General features: G+C 38.5%; 1 long non-coding RNA gene across 1 annotated transcript; it reads left to right on the top strand.

Annotated features, from left to right (window-relative positions):
- The first annotated feature begins 33 nt into the window (after positions 1-33).
- LOC142056508 (uncharacterized) lies at positions 34-9898 on the top strand. The gene is made up of 3 exons (XR_012660368.1): positions 34-449; positions 5685-5735; positions 8201-9898. It is a non-coding gene; the product is annotated as an uncharacterized LOC142056508 (long non-coding RNA).
- The last annotated feature ends 2571 nt before the right edge of the window (positions 9899-12469 follow it).

Genomic DNA, 12469 nt, shown 5'->3' with positions numbered 1-12469 from the left:
TGGTGAGGGCGGCCGCGAGGGTCGGGCGTTAGCAGCGCGGCCGGGGCTGGGGGCGGAGGGGGGTGGGGGGTCTCTCTCTCTAACGGGGCTCTGAGCGCCGCGGCGGGGACGGGGCACCTGCAGCCGTCGCGGCCCGGGAGGCTTCACAGGGCTGCCCGTGCCCGGCCGCCTTGCCGGCGGCGGGCCCTCACGTCCCTCTCAAGCCGCTTGGGCTGGTCCCTTCCCCTTCAGCGTTAGGGCAGGCATGATCAAAGTTACAAGATAAAGAAAAAGCTCTTCGTCCTTAGGGTTTATGTATTTCTCCTACTTCTCTTGAATGTTTCCAGCACTTCGTGTAGCATGCCCGTAGGACGGAGTCCGATGCTTTCGTTGTTCAGACCTGCTGTGCATGTGCTGTACCGAAACAGCCCGTTGGTGCAGTAAACTTTGGTTTCCACGAGTGTAAAATAGTAAGTTAAGTGCTTTTGGGAAGTACCTGATCTACTTTGCCTAAACTAAGTGGTAGTCACAGTGCATTTTCATGGGGAAATGTTTAAGGTTTCCAGATGCATTTCAGGCTCTAATGAAAGCTTAAAATGTAGGGCGTAAGTGCTATGTATTTACAGTTGCTACAATGCCTTTTTTATTTTTTTAAGTTAGAGGCTGTCATAAATCCGGAAGTCTCAGATAAATATAACAGTTCCTTTAAAATCTTCCAGGCAAGACTTAAACATCAGGATTTATGGCCTTACAAAAGGAACAAAGCTATATTTGGCTTCAGCTGTATTTTATATATGACAGGCTGGAGGATGATACTGAAGATTGTTAAGAGGGCTATAGGCAAAGATCCTGTGAGTGGAAATAACCAGACACATCTGGATTTACATGAAGATGCTATGTCTGACCTCATCAGCTCTAAAACGCATGCTTTGCCTTTACAGTGTCTTTCAAGTTCTAAAGTCAAAGAAACAAAAAATGTTATGGTAATTGAAATATGGGGGAGAATATGGGTATATATTAAACATGAAGAGATAGGAAAGATAGTCTCTTAGAGTAACTCATTAAAAAATGGCATGCATTAGGAAGTGACGGTCTAAGTAAGGAAAGATCAAAGTAAAGGAAACGTCTGTAGTGTGAACTTGGATGGTGGCAGGATGAGGTAAAATGCTTTGAACTATGAATGCTTTGAATGAGTTATGCATTCTGTTTTAGACCTGTTGAGTGTGACCTGACCCTTCACAACGTATCAGGGAGATAAGCAGAGAATTTGGACAGAGTAGAACTCTGAAAGAAGTACTGTGGGCTGTTATTAAAGAGAGCAGTAGTTTATTTTGCATTTCAGATTAGAATACTTATGGAAATGGAAAAGAAAAATAGGACAAAGTTCAGGGGTTTGTGGGACTTCCTTCAAAAGCTGGAGGTAGAATAGTGAGGTTGGCCTCTGCAAGAACAATTAAAAGCAAGTAGAAGTGAAAACCTGTTTCTTTTCACCATTGCCATTTCTAATGATTCTTAGAAAAGTTCATATGTTAGCATTCATACTGATGAATCAAGCACTATTGTCAGTTACAATCAGTCAGCTATTTTTTGTAATTCCCAGTGTAGAGGAACAAAATACTTGTGAGGTCCTGGAGCAGAAGAGTTGAGGGTTTTCCCATCATCGTTCACTTCAAAACAATTAAAAACAGTGAAGGAAGGGAGTTGGGGTAGGAGGGTTGCAGAGATGGGATAGGGAGCCTGCCATTTTACACTGTTTCCACCAGTTTTTGAAATCTGTCTTTAGTTAGTGCTTCTCTTCAGAGCTTGCTCCTTCTCCTAGCAGTACTTACTGTCACTGGAACTCTTTACTGTCTCCTAATGTTTGATACATGTTGTTTTCTACATTCAGTTGCCATTATTTTCTTAGGTCTCTCTTGGGAACTTGAGACCTCCATGCATCCAGGAAAAAAAAGTCTAGGTTCAGATAGACAAAAGATTATTGCTTAAGTTCTGTGTGGTTGTAGAATGACGTTGAAGCAGTTCATGAAAGATACAGACTTCAAATTTGTTCTTAAATACACGTCAGCAGTATGCTGCAAGAACAGAGGGAGTCTTCTAGATAGCAAGTAATTTTTGAGCCTGGCATACTATGTCTGGGTTCAAGAAGTGTATAAAGAACTTAACAGAAAACACTCTATTGCATAAAAACAATCACTTCTGTGTCAGGAAATCCCTGAGATGCAGATATCTGGAATCTGGGAGATTATCTGGGGAGGAATCTGACTGGATATATTTACCTCTTCGTTATTCTCTAGATGTTAATTTTTGATCACTGTTGGAAAGAGTACTGGGCCTAGTTGGGCCTTGGTATTACCCGGTGTGGTCATTCTTATGTCTTTAAGCTACAGTTGATTCTTCAGGCTTTCGTTTTGGTGCATTATTTCACTTTTGGCATATTTAACTGAAGAAAAAAACCCTCAATTTTCTGATATTTCACTGTGTTACCATCAGGATGTGATAGTTATGTAAGAGAGGGGGAAAAAAAAAGACAACTTTTTACTAGATTAGATAACACACATAGCTCTACCACCACCGCATTAAAAATAGCACACACACAGAAAGCACATTTTTGCCCTCTTGTAGGGTCAGATAAATGATACTTTAGAGCAAAACAAACCCTTGCCATTGCACAGTTCACTTGGGCAATTCTAAGAGATACGTCAGGGATTGTCCTTCCCCTTCCTACCACAGGTCAGTGTTTTACAACTGCTTATGTAAGTCTTGGTTGTCCTTCTTCAGAAAGGTGCCTACAAAGTACTATGCCTTCGGTACAGTGAGGCAGAAGTATGTTCCTTGCTTGTGCGTTTTAAGCAGTTGATTGGATGTTTTTATAAGCATTTCCTTGTACAAGTAGTGTATGCAACCTACTTAAACATGAAATGACAGTAAAATAGTGTTTGAAGTTGTATTTGACCCCACTTCAGGTAAATGATACACAATTGTTCTGATTTAAGATCTTCAGAAATTGACAGCAGTATAAACAAAATGAAGCAACACCAACCCAGGCTAAGGGAACAGGCAGTGGCAGGCAGTGGACCTAAAAATTAATACCTGGGTACTGAAATCTGGACCTGAGCCCCATTTTTACAGTCTCTTGGCATACATCCCAAGAAAAAGTAGTTAATCCAAAGAAGGAAGTTATATTCCGAGAAAAATGTGGTAATGACGTTATGGCTGTTTTACCTTTATTTCTTTAAAGGTAGCTAGTTAGCTGTTGTAGCTTTTTGCCACGTTATGTGTAGCAAAGGAAAAATAAAATTAATTGGAGAAAGATTACATTAGGTAAATAAGGGTCATACTCTTAAAAAAAAAAAAAGGCGTAATGTTCCTGCAAACTAATTGTTCTGCTAGGAAACAATTATCACCTTTTCTTCTAGGAAAAAAAAAACCCAAACAAAAAACGAACAAATAAACATAAAAACCAAAATCTCAAACCACATTAAAAATAAGAAATTCTTGAATGGCATAGCTTTTGAAGACCTTAGCCACTGATGTTTGAGGCACTTTGGCCATGGCTAAGGAATAATGAATCCTCAGAACCAACTTGGTTTTGTTTTGTTTCAGTTTGTTCTGTGTTGCTTAGTAGACTTTTGGGGCTTTAGCGAGATAGTTCTGGCAGGGAGACTTTTAAAATGGAAAAATGCTCAGCATCACTGCAGTAAAACAAATACTAACCTTTGTTTGTGCAACACAATGTTGGACAGAAGTTGGCTTTGAGTAAATTTTTTTAGGTATGAAAGTCCACAAGTCTGCGTTTGCAGCTTGGTCTCAAAGTGAGCTAAACATGGCTAGACTTGCTACCAGTATCTCTGGCATTTCTGTACAGCACTGCAGTATGGGTTTTCCAAGGGATATCAATTCCCTTTGAGAAAATTGGAGCTGTGGGTTCTTGGTACTATTAAAATAAGGCCCTTAAATTATTTAATTGCACCTAGTAATTATGTATATACTAGTGAGTTTAAAAACAGCTACACGTAGGATAAATAGTTAACTACATGTTAGAAAGATAAGGACCTAATTAAAAATAAAAAGGGAGGCAAAGCATAATAGGATCTAAAATACTTAACCAGGTAGAGTAAAGACAGAGTTTATTGGCTAGATCCAGTAAAGGACTTAAGTACCTAAAGCAGGATTTGGGGAGAATTCAGGTGCCTAAGTCCAAAAATGTGATCTGAGAAATCTCACACAGCTGCTGCCTAACCCAGGAGATGCCTAAAATCAGAAGGCTGTTCCTTCATTTTAATTTGTGTCTCTAGAGTGTCTAGTATTTTACTTCTGTGCACCTTCAGTGTGCAGCAGCTAGAGCAATTTAGCACCTCTTTCCCATTCAGCCATTTACAGTCTTCAGCTTAAGTGTCCAAGGGCTCTATTTCGTTAGTATTCTCCAGCCACACCAAGCTGACATTCAGAGCTGCTTATTTTGGTGTAGCTGCTTGCTTTTAAGATGAAGGATAGGGAGATTGAATAACCTTTTATTTAACAACCTGTCTGTTAGATTACTGATCTAAGAGTTGGAAGATTGAGTTTGGGTCTGTCTGAGAGTGTTCAAACCTATTTCTTCCCTCCAAGTAATCTATCTTGAAGAGTGACTGCATGAATTTGAATTGTCTTGGGACTATGAATTAGAGATAAGGATGTGTCACTCCCTGCTAAATGCCCTGTTCCTTGGGATAAGTCTCACACATTGTTTCTGTTCCTGCATACTTCTTTGCTTCACAGTGGCACAGCTTTAACAGGAACGGAGCAGAGTTGTCTTTGTTTCCAATATCTCTGCCTCTTGCTGGGTAGGATCACTTTTCTGGCATATGCTGACTTGAATCTTTTTTGTTTAATGGGGATACACAGCAACAATAGGTTGCTATCTGGGAGGCGTTTGTTTTCTCACTTCCTTCTGTTATCCTGGCTGTGATTTAACAGAATACAGCAAGCCCTGCTCCATTTTTTTTAACAGAATGGTAATTGGATCCTACAGTTGAGAGGACTCTAGGCTGTGAATTGTAAGCACACTGAGGTGTCTGTCTTGACCTGAGTTAGGTTTCTAAGGAGTTGCAATAACACTGCTGCATTTCTTGCAGACTAGCATTAGACAGTCATGATGCCTCAGGTCTGTGCCAAACTTCATCATACATACTGTATAGCATACGCAGGTATTTCCTGTGGAGTTCTAGAAATGTTGTTGGGAGAGGAAAAACAGAAAACTGAAAAACTGTTTGCAGTCACGTAATTCTAAGTGTCCAGCTTACTCATTCCTTTGCTTGCACCAGCACTGAATGTAACCCCCTAACATGCTATATAGTTGTCACTTAATATTGGCATGTTTGGATACGCATGGATGTATTTGTATGGACATTAATATCAACTGCCATTAATGAGTGGATTTGGTAAATCTGACAGCTATACTCTGGAATTGTGAAAATGTTGTCTATCCTGGAAACACCAGTGAATGGAGTCACTCATTTCCCTGTTTTCATGTTTATTGTATTTTTTGTTTTCCTGTATATGATGGTATGTGGTTGTTCATTCCAAAAGAAGGCTGAATGTTTCTACATGTGCAGGACAACCAAGTTGAAAAATGTGATCAAGAAGGTCTTATTTTAAATTTCTCCAGTTTAAAAAAGTAATTTAGCTCCAGATATGACAATGAGTCATATTTGTTTTTTCTTTAGGAAGAGAATACTTGGACTGATTGGACTCCTTCCTTCTGCTGTTGTTGCCCGGTAGGAGCACATAATCAACAGATTCATAAAATAGCTAAATATTCAGTGGAATATTTGCACCTATTAGTATAAGTTGTAATTATTCAAATAGTAATGCACTTAGTGTGAAATGCTAAATGTAAATTGATAGCTCTGAATAATCAGTTATTTCTTCTTGAAGTTAAAGCTCTTAGTGTAGGACTGTAACTGAATAATGAACAAGAAGCAGAATAATAGCTAAGGAAGTACTAAAAAGACTTAATGACAGAAGGATTTTTTTTAATTGTGCACTAAAAGTGTGCAAAAAGCAAATAAGTCAGCATTTTTTCAGTTTATCAGGATGTTTTCCTTCAGCTGAAAGGTACTGCCTAACAGTTGTGTTGCATATACTAAATTTTTTTTTCTGGGTGTTAATGGATTCACATTAAAGAAGGAGTATAAGCTGGTTATTTTTAAAAGAATGTATAGCAGAAGTAAAATATAATGATTGGGATGCGTCTGTGTTATAATTTGCTATTTGAAGAACAGTTTATTTTGGTATTTGTTAATACGTTCACTAGTATTTTCTAATATGTTCCCTGATAGATATATGTACATATACTCTAATATATCCCTTACTATCAAGTTGGATGTTTTGCATCTACTTATAAATCATCCTCTGACATAAACTATATTGAGATATATTTAGCTTTGAATATATTTTGCCAAATAGGAGAGTTCTCTTTCAATTTCTAATAATTTTTTGCTGTTCATTCTTATACAATTTAAAAAGGGGAAAAAATTAGTCATTACATTGTATTTGCATTAAAAGTATGCCTGTATTGTAAAACCAAATCTTAAACCAAGGGAGAAGGAAGGGAAAAAAAGCGTATTATGCTCGATATCTAGCCTTTTCTGTGTCAATAATAAATATGGAATTATATTCAGAGTTTCAGTCAATTAAAATACATTTTAAGAGATGCATCTAGCAATCAGAAAATACTTTGCAGCCTACTTAAAGTGGTAAGTGAGGAAAAAAAATTATTTGTGACTGCTCTACTGGACTTCAGTCTGGAATAGGGTGCAATACTATCGGCCATGATTGTCAAGTACCTTTGCCTGCAACCAGGCAGTGTACATCAGTGCTGCTAGTATTAGATAAATCACCAAGTTTCCTGATAGTTAATGATAAAGTTACCAGTCTTCATCTCCTTTTGAATTTTTATAGTTAGGAAATTCGGATTTACGTATTCTTCTTATATTAACTCTTTAGGATCAGGGGAGTGACTTTTCCTTGTCTTACTTATTTTTCATTTATAGAGTTCCCTAGAGTTTGCATGTATATCTGCTTTTTCCTTCCCTAATGAGTATCCTTCTTTCAGAGGTTTTACAGCACTGGGCAACTATTTCCCATCAATGAGGACAGACAATACATGAATTTTCTTTGAAGGCTATGAATAGTACTGTTTGCTACATGTAGTGTTATGTGAGGAAAATCTGAGCTGGACAAAAAGTGATTACTTGAAATTTAACCAAGGTGGCAGAAAACATTCATTTAATTGAATGGCCTATTTGGCAAGAATTTACCTCTTAGCAACAAGATGAATGTTACAGTTTATTCTGACTATTCAATATCCCCTTTCTACTTTGGGTGATATGTATTTAGTGTTGCTTATGTCCTGTTTGCTTCTGGAACTTTGGTAGCATCACACAGCACGTTGTACACTAGAGGCTGGGGTATCAGAGCCACATCTTTTCAAGCCTTCCTACAAGCATAGTGCAGGAAATGTACACCTTTATATCACTTCAGCCAAAGACAGCAGATGACAGGAATGAATTTGGAGACCATTTGTTTTCTCAAGAGAGCATGGGATCGTACAGGAGAGGAGTGAGTGCTCTCAAATTCTTCATTTCAGCGTGGCCGTATAAAGAACATTTAGTGTTTCTGTCTTTCTCTTACTTATCTTTCTCCTTCGCTGTATTTATACAAAACAAGATAAATGAGTGGTCTTTGGCTGTTGTCCACAAATAATCTATGTAGAGACAAAAGAACACCTAATTTAATTTAATTTCCATTCCTGAAGAAACAGAATAAAACTAGGTTTTTTCCTCCAACATACATTGGACAGTTTGTCTATGCAGCGGTACAAAGTTTCAGTCATATGAGTCTAGGCTGATCACACTTTCTTACAGATGACGCTGTGGTAAGTAGCCCATCCCAAATGGATTTTGTATGTCTTGTGTTTTGTCCTTGTCACACTATATATGAGCGTTTAGGGATAGGGATATATATCTAACATTTTAGGGATCTTTTTTAATGATTTGTGTCCCTCAGCTCCTGAGTGTCCAGGGAAGGTTTCACAAGAGCTGAAAGACTGTGATAAGCCCATCCATATGAAAGTATTTTTAAAAGCACATAGTATACTCTATTTATCTTCGTATTTCTACTTGTAATGAAAAAAAAGTCATGATGCTTTAAGTGAACAGCTTATCCTGCTGTTTTTCAGGGGTTTGTTGCCATCCTGGATCTGTTTCCTGTTTGCATTTTGCTGGGCTGGTATTGGTAGATCACCTGAGAGCCCCACCCCACTCCCAGTTCATGCCTGGCCTTCACTGAAGAGCTGAAAACCTGACAAGCTGTTGTCCTTGTTTTCCTTTGTGACACCTTGCAGAGCTGCCTTGTTACAAAGTACTTGTTTGTGTTCTGGGGCTCTCACCTGTGGAAATTTGATGTATGGCTCACTGTGTAGAGTTTCCTCACTCCTGTAATATTTCATCCTCCCACTCGGACTGCTGTAACACCCTGATTCCTGGCCATAAATCTAAACCAAAAGTTAACTAGTTAGACTATATGTAAATATTTCTCATTAATTGTAGAAAGAGAAGGTGCAACATGTTTTTCTTTACTATATTTAAACATTTATTTTTTAAAAAATTACTCTCCAAGGTGCTTTTTTGGTACCTGGATTACCTTGATAAAAATGAGTGGAATACTCTGATGTTTACAGTAGTAACTCCTGGGGGCTAACAGACTCTGAGAATTCTTGAGTTCTGCAACATCATTAACAAAATTAGTAGTCAGGCCAGTAATAATTCCAGGCTTAAAAGCAGGTTATACTGATTGTAGGACTGAGTGATATCTTAAGCAGAGTAGCTAAGTGAACTATTATGGTTAAGTAAACAAAAATGCAGCAGAATGAGAGGTTTCTGAGTAAGCTGTATGCTGATAGATTACAGCATTATCAGAGTCTGCAAGTCAAAAATGGTGTAAGCAAAGGCGGTGGCAGCCTGTAGTCTAATTTATGCAGATATTTGAAGAGGGAAATCCAGGTAGAATAAAGATTTATTGGGAAGAAGGTGGAAGCAAAAGGGAAGGTAGTTCATTTATATTTTCCAAAGACATACTGCAAATCCCTTTGATTATATTTACACTACTGGCACTGGGCTGCCCCTCTTCTCTCTGAAACCACCTCTTTCCAGATGGTGTAAATCTGGCAAGTCATGGATGTGGCTACTTTCAGATGTCACCTAAAGCAAAATATAGGTTGTGTTCACATTGTACCATAGCTCAGATTTCCCTCTGTCCACAGCATATTGGGAGCACAGTGATATCTGGAAGGAATCTCTGATCCTTCCTTTCCTGCCCCAAACAGAGGCTTATGAATGATAACATGCGCCAGTAAATCTGAAACAAGTCTTCAGTCTTGATACTGCTCCATTTTGACGTAATGACTACTTTTCTGTAGATCTCAATAGAAAGCCATAATGCTTTTATCAATTCCTACTGCAAATAAGTTTTCCCCCAGAATGACCGTTTTAAGAAATCCTGCTTTGAAGTCGTAATTTTAAAGGTGATTTACGTAAGAAATAATGCCTATAGAATGATTGATCATTGTTTTTAAATAAGCACTTGTACAATGTCATTGTCTTAGACATTCTAGTCAGTTGATTTTTTTTTAAATCTTGGTTTTCAGAATACTGTGTTTTACATTAGATTCCACTTTTTTCTGCTTCATACTTAACTCCTACAATTCTCCTGTCATTATCTTATTAAAACATATACATGAAAACATATATATATCTATGAACAAAGTCTTTACAACCTTTTAAAAAACATTTTGCATTAGCTTCTTTAAAGCTTGGTGTTTTCTAAGAGTAGTAAGTGCTATTAAATGCAAAAAAAAAAAAAATCTACTACTTTTGTCCCTGTTTGTACTTCCGTCTGTGAAAGTAATACAGTATGCTTTTCTGCATTTGAAAAATTTCAGTAGTTTATCTTCCCTGTGATCAGCGTGCAGTGTGCTGTGCAAGTCCTGTCTTAGGCTTGCTTCCTTTTGGTAATTCGAGCTATTATAGGGTTTTCTTACAAGCAAACAGCTTTATTCATAATTTCTACTGTCAAACAGAAAGGATGTTCATGTGAGAACTCCTTGCTCCACTTCTAGATAAAGGGAAGGACACGCAGGTGGTGGAATCACTGGTACCAAGTGGGAGCTGCCAGTTGCAGTGAGCTGGGTAGTTTTATCCTGCAGCCAAGGGCTATGTGCCACACAGCACAGGCCTGAAGGCCAGACTGGGTGTGCAGCACAGGCCTGGTGGACCTCCTCAGGTTAACTCCCCTGTGGGTCACCCGCTCTTTGGTGTACAACAGTCTTCTCGTCAGGATCGCTGCTGCATGTTACAGGTTAAAGAAAAGGATCTTTTGAACAGTTTATAACACGTATGAGCTTCCCTCCAAAGAAGTCAGCATTAGTTTCATTAGTACATATTAGCTGTGCATACCTGTATTCCTGCTTTAGCCCACATTATGAACTGCCAGCACCACGCTATGAAAATGTACATGTTGCTTTGAGAAGCCACTGCTATTTCTCTTGCAGCTGTCTTGTAGTTTCACTGCCTGTCTCTTGGAGTTAGGAACAGGCCCTTTGAAAAAAGTCTCTGAAGATGCTCAAGAACAATTAAAAATTATCAAGCAAATTTACGATACTCATCAAAAATTCCATCCATGGAAGCTGTTAGGTAGAACTGAATGAAATTAGGAAGTTTTTTTCAAAAGCGGTGTCCAATTTTTTCTTTCATTCCAGATAGAGCAAAAATTTATTTTTTAATTTTTGCCTACTCAGTTGAGTGGTAGTCAGAGATGGACAGACGCACAAACATGTGCTGCTGTACGCTTCTATGGGAGAACTTATCTTGGGCCGCATATCTCCGGGACACAGGGCTCTACCCACCCTGGGGACAGTGATGCACAGACATCAATATGATGGATACAAAATGTCCGTTTATTTGGCTGCGTCACACGCTTATATAGCTCTTGCGCTTCCTGTTCCTGCCACTCCTATGGGGAGGAGTCTATCTTTCCGTCACATCCCGTGATCTTCCGGTCGCCGATCCCTGTCTATTCCCCTACAACATGCATCCCTAAAATTAGATTTCTTTTTAGTTATTTATTTTTAAACTGACCTAATGTGCTTCATTTCTTGTAAATTCAACTTCCAAAATGCTAGTAGTCGTCCATTTTAGGTCAGTACCATGCAGGAATTTTAGAGGGGTTTGATGTGCCTGTTTTGCTCTACAAGTTCTACAAGATTCTCTGGCCCAAAGGTACTTCTCATGCAGAAGAAAATTCACAGATCTCTAGGCAGATGTTTTCCTGCAGGCTTGGCCCTTAGAAGGAATAGAAGTCTGAATTCCTGCTTAACTTGATAAAGTGCTGAGTTAAAGATATAATCCGTGTTTAACAGACTAGTTGGGAACAATGTTTCAGATGAGATGGAGAAAAGAAAATATCATAGTTTGATTTATGTTTAGTTTTCACATTAGAAAATCGGCAGTTAACTGCATTATTGTCAAAAAATCTTTCAAGCAAGAAACTGAAGTCAGCTCTATTTGCACAAAACTAATGGTCTAAGATGTTAAACAATTTTCTAATTACTTCCTATCATACATAATGCATCCTAGAAGCAATATATATATGTATGGATGTAGAAGAACTGCACTTTTAGGAAAGTGAAGATAAAGGCAAAGATAGATATTGTTGCCAACCTTTCAAATAATTACTTAAGTTTGGTACTGAAGTTTTAAAAACTGTGGTTTTTTTTTATTAAGGAGATTCAGTTTTCAGCAGAACAGTGTAGTTATTGAAAACAATCGATAAACTATTTTTTAGTAACAGTGAACAACAGATTCATTGTTAACTGTTTTCATTCCATTATGCATAACTGTTTCAATTAGGCAGCAATTTTAACGTATAACTGCAACTTAATAGTTAATTCCTTTTGGTTCGTCATCAGAATTTGAATTTCATTAGTACCACAGGACAGTTTCCATACTTGATTTGCATAATCTCCATGGAAAGCAGCTGAGTTCTGGGTCATCAAACCTTGCTTCATGTTGGAGGTTGTGGTTATGTCAGGCGTTAGGCAAGAGTATGGAATCCCTTATGTTCACACAGAAGAGTATTCCTGCGTTGTACTTGCTTTTGTTCTTACGTACTCCATCCTTTGCTGACCTCCAGCTGCGTTGTGTTAGAGCAGAATGAGATGAGGCAGCAATAGGAGTCCCTGTGTACTGTTTCGTTCCTTTTGCTCTCCTCTTGCCTCAACTGTTGCATCTACGCAAGTGCTAGACCAATGATATGCCTGATGTAGGCACAAATTACCAGTTGGTTTTGCACTGGAGGAATTTCCACTGGAGACTGTCTTGGGCCATAGGCAAAGGAAGCAGAAGCCAAGGGTATTAGGCTGCTGGAAGCAGTCGCTGTCTGCTCCGTCTGT

The sequence above is a fragment of the Phalacrocorax aristotelis genome, chromosome 4 (genome assembly GCF_949628215.1).
Source record: "Phalacrocorax aristotelis chromosome 4, bGulAri2.1, whole genome shotgun sequence".
Classification (NCBI taxonomy): Eukaryota; Metazoa; Chordata; class Aves; order Suliformes; family Phalacrocoracidae; genus Phalacrocorax; species Phalacrocorax aristotelis.
Note: the sequence above shows the minus strand (reverse complement) of the source record. Positions and strands in the feature narration are given on the sequence as shown.